The sequence below is a fragment of the Acomys russatus genome, chromosome 22, assembly GCF_903995435.1.
Source record: "Acomys russatus chromosome 22, mAcoRus1.1, whole genome shotgun sequence".
NCBI classification, from domain to species: domain Eukaryota; kingdom Metazoa; phylum Chordata; class Mammalia; order Rodentia; family Muridae; genus Acomys; species Acomys russatus.
In genome coordinates this window covers 42,691,719-42,697,763 of record NC_067158.1, presented here as the reverse complement: position 1 = coordinate 42,697,763, position 6,045 = coordinate 42,691,719, and positions in this window count along the sequence as shown.

The following is a 6,045-nucleotide window of genomic DNA, read 5'->3' as shown; positions in this document are numbered from 1 at the left end:
TAGTATTAGCTCTCACAAGAGAGAGAGAGGACCAAGAGGAAATAAAATAAAATCATAAAATAAACCAGGCTCAGAGCTCTGAAATTAAAATTCATAATGCACTGGGAAATAGACATTTTCAAACTTTTAGGATTCACGTTTTAACCAGGGATTGCATTTTTTTTTTTTTTTTTTTTTTTTTTTTTTTTTTTTTTTGGCTGATTGCATGACAGGCCCTGCTGCTGTTTAAAAATGACATCTTAAAGCCTGCGATTTCTGAGAAAGAGTACAGTATCTTTACCACCTAGAAAGCAGTGAGCTTCTGCTTTATTTTCAATAAGAAAGGATAAGACAGATCAAGACAGGCCAACTCTTTCAGTGAAATTAGGAAACAAAGACGAAAAGACCCCACCCCACCCCACCCCACCCCACCAACTCCTCATCCCATTTTAGCAGTCTTTCAGCTAACAACTTTTCAAGCCAAAGTGAGCTGAAAACATTTGCTGATTGTCCGTTTGAAAAAAACAAACAAACAAACAAACAAACCTTGGAACACTCTACAGTGCCATTTTGAGCCATCCTTGTTTCCTGAAAGTCATGGCCGAGTCTTCCAGAATCTTCCTTGGAACCTTGGTTCTGCCCTCGTTTGGATTGATCTCCCTCATGAGTGTGCTCACGGCTTAATGTTTGACATCGCTTCCTCTGCCACAGAGAAAATATTTTGATGACACATGTCTAGGCCAGCATGGGCTGTGGGCCCAGAAGCAAGATAAAGGGGTTTCCCCCTGGTCTTTTTTTCCTTGGTTGAAAGGTAACCCTCAAGGTGGCTGGAGCAATCATGCGTGTTTGATGTGCTCTGTTGCTCAGTCGCATTTCTGAACCCATCCTTGTAGTTGGTGGGTAACTGGCAGGCAGGCCAAAAAGGCTGAATGGTGCTTTTCATCTGTCCCTTAGAGGGAGGGAACAGGTGTCTCCATCTCCCGAGCCTTGGGTAGGGTTTTTGAAGTGAGATTTTACGGAGTCAGAGGGGACTTCACTCAGATCTCCAACGTGCTTTGAGACCCAGAGGGGGATCCTTTGATTGATGCATGTCTTTGCCTTCTGGACAAGTTAAAATTTCAAGTAATTGATCGAATAGCAACGCTGCCTACCTGCCCACTTACCTCTCTTCCTCCTGGAACAGTCTTTTGTTGAGTTGTGGGTATTATAGTGGCTGGCTCATGCGGCCCTGCTGAAGTTTCTGCCCATCCAAAAGCCAAAATCACAGCTTGGATGCTGTTGACAGGGTCACAACTCCCTCTTCCAGCATACTAGGCAAAGGAAGCATGGTCACATGGTAGTGGTGGGGCATCTGGTAGAGCATCAAGAGAGACCAGTTGGAGCCAGATGACCTTAATCTCATGGACCAGGTCTGTGCATGGGACCAGGCGGCCGATTTCAAAATAGGCTTCCGGCAGGGATATCAGGGAAGCACTTGGGGTCTGGTTTTGCAGGTGGTTCCACAGTGAATATTTAAGTAGCTGGTTCTTGTTGAGACTACGAAGCAGCTGCTTTAAGGGAGCACTTTTCAGTGTAACCCCATCCCACTACAGTGAGGTGTGGCATTTTAATGGTCCTCGCCACACTGTATATAGGTGGCCGGTATGTCACAAATGTGAATTTGGGTCTGTTGTCTTCTGACTGTACCCAGCAAGGAATGGTCAGTACTGCTGGCTAATGCTTCCAGCCCAGGGGACCGAGGACTTTAATGAACTCTGTCACTCATGCTCTGTAGCGTAGTTGCTTGGGACTTCGGTGCTAAATGCCAAGCAAATAGAAAGAGTGGTCTGTTTTAATTTTCTAAGCATAAATTACTCTTTCTTTGCACTCCTTTGTGCTCTTGGTTTGTTTGAATGGACCACGAGTTCCCAGCTCTCCTCGTTGGAGCCTGAAAATGTGGTGTTCTGCTATTGTTTCCCCCATTTGTGCCCCCCCACCCTCATAGCACTGATGTCAGTTAGAAACAGCACCCCTTGTAGAGGAACTCTGGAGCATCTCTCAGAGTGCCCGCACCACCTGATCCCTGCCAGGCTGAAGTCAAGGACTTGCCATGGCCATTGCTTAGACTTAGGAAAGCCAAGATAAACAGGATCTGACCTTGGGATGGTGGGGTTGGGGTGAAGGGTGTTACACCCAGATGAAGCATTTGAGCAGCAAAACCGATGGCTCCCAGTAAGTGGTGGGGTTGGGGTCTGAGAGGACTGGCATCCCTCTCAGCTGCTGTCAAGCTCTCATTTTCTTTTAAAACAAGTTTACACAAGACTGAAGTCTTCTGAGTTCTGTGCAATGGAAGGAGAGATTTGTTCTGGCCAACTTAGTGAGGGAGTAGAGATGTTCTTGGCGTAAGGTGGGGGAGCTTTGCTTCATTAATCTTACTGCTCTCTCCCTGGAATCCCTGAAGTTTTAAGTCATTTCTGCAAAAATGCTTTCTCCCAGTAATAATGTAAAATAGCAAAACCCACCCACACAACCCTGACACAAGCCCAAGGCAGAGAAATGGCGTGGGACTGTCCAGCTGAGAGGGACTGCTCCTACCCTTATTATCTCCCCTCCATCCCTCCCTCTCTTCTCTCTCCCTCTTTCTTTTTCTTTCCTTCCCAACACCCATCCACTGTCATCTCAGCTTGTCCTTTGTCCATCTCTGCAGCTGCGCTCCTAAGCTGATCCCTGCAATCAGCCTTGTGGCTTTAAGGCCATAACCTGAAAGCAAAGAGTTAGTCCTCAGACCCTGTAGGACCCACAGTAGAGTGCTGTAAAGACTAAAAATAAACCCTGGGGCTGACAAGCACTTTGTTCTTGGGCTGTGGATAAGATCAGCTCACATGCCGGAAGCTTCCTTTTATTCCTGCCTGTGCATCTGTGTTCCTCTCATGTGTCGTGTGTAGCTCTCTGGGGTTACGGAGGGCAGAGAGAGAGAAATAGACACCGAAGTGGATGACCTGCCTGCGTTTATCCAGCTTTAAGCAGCAAAGCTAGAACTGTCCCTTGGACAGCAGGTGTTGCGTTCTCTCTCTCTAATGCTGTACCCACCCAAAGACAGACTCTGTTACCATGACAGTGAAGACAGCAGTTCTTGTAGATTAAGTAAAAGTACAGGCAGAATGAAGAGCCAGGAGGAAAGTCACGCCTAGTAGATGCCATTTAATCATCAGTGCCATTGAACACTTAGCAAACAGCCCGGAACTGTGTGACGTGTCTAGTTGAGAAAGCCTTCCAGAAGTATTAAATAGCTTCAGTTGCCTAGAGAGGGTTTCTAACAGACATGGCTGTATCTCCTCCCACATAGCCATGGGAGAAATGCCGAGGCTGGACACATCTGGTTATTGTCACAGTGTCCACCAGATAAGATAAGTTCTAGGGGAGAGAAATTAAAAGCCCAAGTGCAGGCGCAATGATGAATTACTCTGGGGCCTTGTTCAGCCTTCAGGGAGCTCTCGCAGCAAGCAAGCGTGTTCTTCTTCCCATGGAATGAGGCTGCATGTTTTTAGGGAAGAAATCAATGTGAGATGCTGGAGGTTTGAGCTGGCAAATTTTCAGGATGAAAATTTCTCTGGCTCGGGGAGCTCCATGCAAGCCAGCTCCCTCCTGTATGCCACCTAAAGGAAATCGCTAGCCAGCTTCCTGATTTTTCTGCAGAAAGAAGCAGTCTTTGTGTGAAGTTTGGAAGAAAGTTATTTCATTCGGCGGTGCCCAGGGCTTTTGTTTGACAGTGCTGGCACAGAATCAGCAATCTAGCACCAGGTGCAGTGAACAAGGGAGCTCAGATCTGGGGCACCACGGGAAAATGGGGAGAAACGCAGGTCAGTGGCTATGGAGTGAACACTTTTGGGGGAGCGTTAGGAATAAGCTTGAAAGAAAAGAGTAATCATAATTTCCGTTGCCTTAGCAGAAGGTAGAATGACCAGGCAAATCAACAGCATGCCAATAATTAAAAAGCATACACTGTGATGCTGATTCAAATAATGACATCATTGGGCCACTGGGCTCTCAGCTGAGGCCCCTCACCCTGTCTCATCGCTTGCGCCAGATGCCACCTCTTTCTAGTGGGAAACTATGAATTTCCTATCTGACCCCTTGACTATCAGGAATGTATGTGAACTGTGATAAAATAGGCCAATAGGCCATTTGGTACTGTTTTTATGTCTTTTAAATGTACAACCTAGTGAAATAATACTTTATATGTATATGGAAGCAAGTTTTACTGTGGGTGGACAATGATGGATGTGTTTTCAAGCTGTAGATATACTTAGCTTTTTTTCTTTTTGGAAAAATGGATTCAACACATGATATGCCTCTTAATTCTATATATTCTGTAACCCTGTGAATAAAAAGTAGCAAATGCCTAACACGGCTCTGATCTCTGGTCTGCTTAAAAAGGGTCGTGCCCACTCAACTCACTGAGCTGAAGGGTGCTGCAGAGAGCTGAGGCCGTTGGGGGGGGGGATGGAAATATCTCTGTGACTGCCTTTCTGTTTAAATGGAAGATGGGTGCCACGGGGGCCCTTAGGAAGAAGGATATCCAAATTTTGCTGAACTCCTTGGTCCTTCATGTGCCTAGGATCTAACCAGCACATAGTAGGTCTATAGCACATGCTTGCCACATGTACTTTCACCTAAGGTCCATTGGTTTATCTGCATAGAGGAAGGGCCAACATCCTAATTCATATAACTGAAGCAATACCTACTGTGTGTAGAGCACTATGGGCTTTATGAAAGGTGCTCAGGTGTCGAGCAATTTATCCATCATAGAGGGCTATGTAGCTAGTTGAGCAGCAACAACAAAAAAAATCATTAGGGGTCCTAACTAGATAGCTGATGACTACCCAGGTATGGCACAGTACTGACTTTCTATTGCTACAGTCATGGCCCATTTTCAGGGCCAGGAGCCCAAGCATGGCATAGCTGGTGGCCCTGCTCAAGGTCCCCCATGGAATCTCCTCGTGGACAGCTTGCTCACACTGTTTGTAGAATTTATTGTTTTGTAACTGTGATAGGGAGGTCCCCATCTCCTTGCTGGTCATTGGTTGGGGGCCTCTTTCGGCACCTAGAGCCCACAGCCAGGTCCTTGCCTTCCTCCATCGGCCCTTCAACCCTATAGCTGTTGGCTTCTTCTGGTCATCTGGACCCCAGAAGAGAAAACCCATCACTTTGGCTGGGTTCTATTGCTTTGAGGCAGGCCACAAATTCTCCGCTCATCCTTGCAGGGCTCTATGAGGACACAATTTATGGGGACTGACAAGGCACCCTAAAATAGCTCCTCTCTAGATTGGATGCCCAGTTCATCAGAGTAGGCAGTCACTTATACCCGGGGCAACAGGATATTGTTGTGAAAGTTTTGGTTTGCATGTAAACATGTTTTTGTTTTAATCCCAGGTGTGGGATATGGGGCCTGCTCCAGTTTGTCCACAGCTGATAACTGCCTCCCTGAGAGGGCACGCGATGTTTGGCAGCTGTGAACTGCCTTTTGCGGGGGCGCGGTCTTTTTCAATGGGGATAAAAGCCAAAGAGAGACCTAGGCCGATGGTAGGCTGCTGGTGCTGTCCTCCTGCTGCTTCTGGTTGCTGCTGATGCAGTTTGACAAGAAGACGGTTGGAGAGATCCTGAAACAAGGATTACACTTGCCCCAAAGAACCCAATGACCTTTAACCACAGGAAGTAGATAAGGAAAACTATGCCCCCTTCTCTTCACCATCCTTCTTTCTCTCGTACCTGGTGTTGGGGTGTTGGAAGGGATTGGGGTGGGATAGGGAGAAAAAGACTTAAGGAACCCAAAATAAAAATAGTTGTTTATATGGCACCAGCCAAGGACAATACATGCAGTAAACTTCGAACCCCTAACCAGATCTAGCCAATGGACAGGACATTCTTCACAGTTGAGTGGAGAGTGGGGTCTGACTTTCACATGAACTCTGGTGCCACATATTTGACCACGTCCCCTGGATGTGGAGGCCTGGTGGCACTCAGAGGAAGGATAGCAGGTTACCAAGAAGAGACTTGGCACCCTATGAGCATATACAGGGGGAGTAG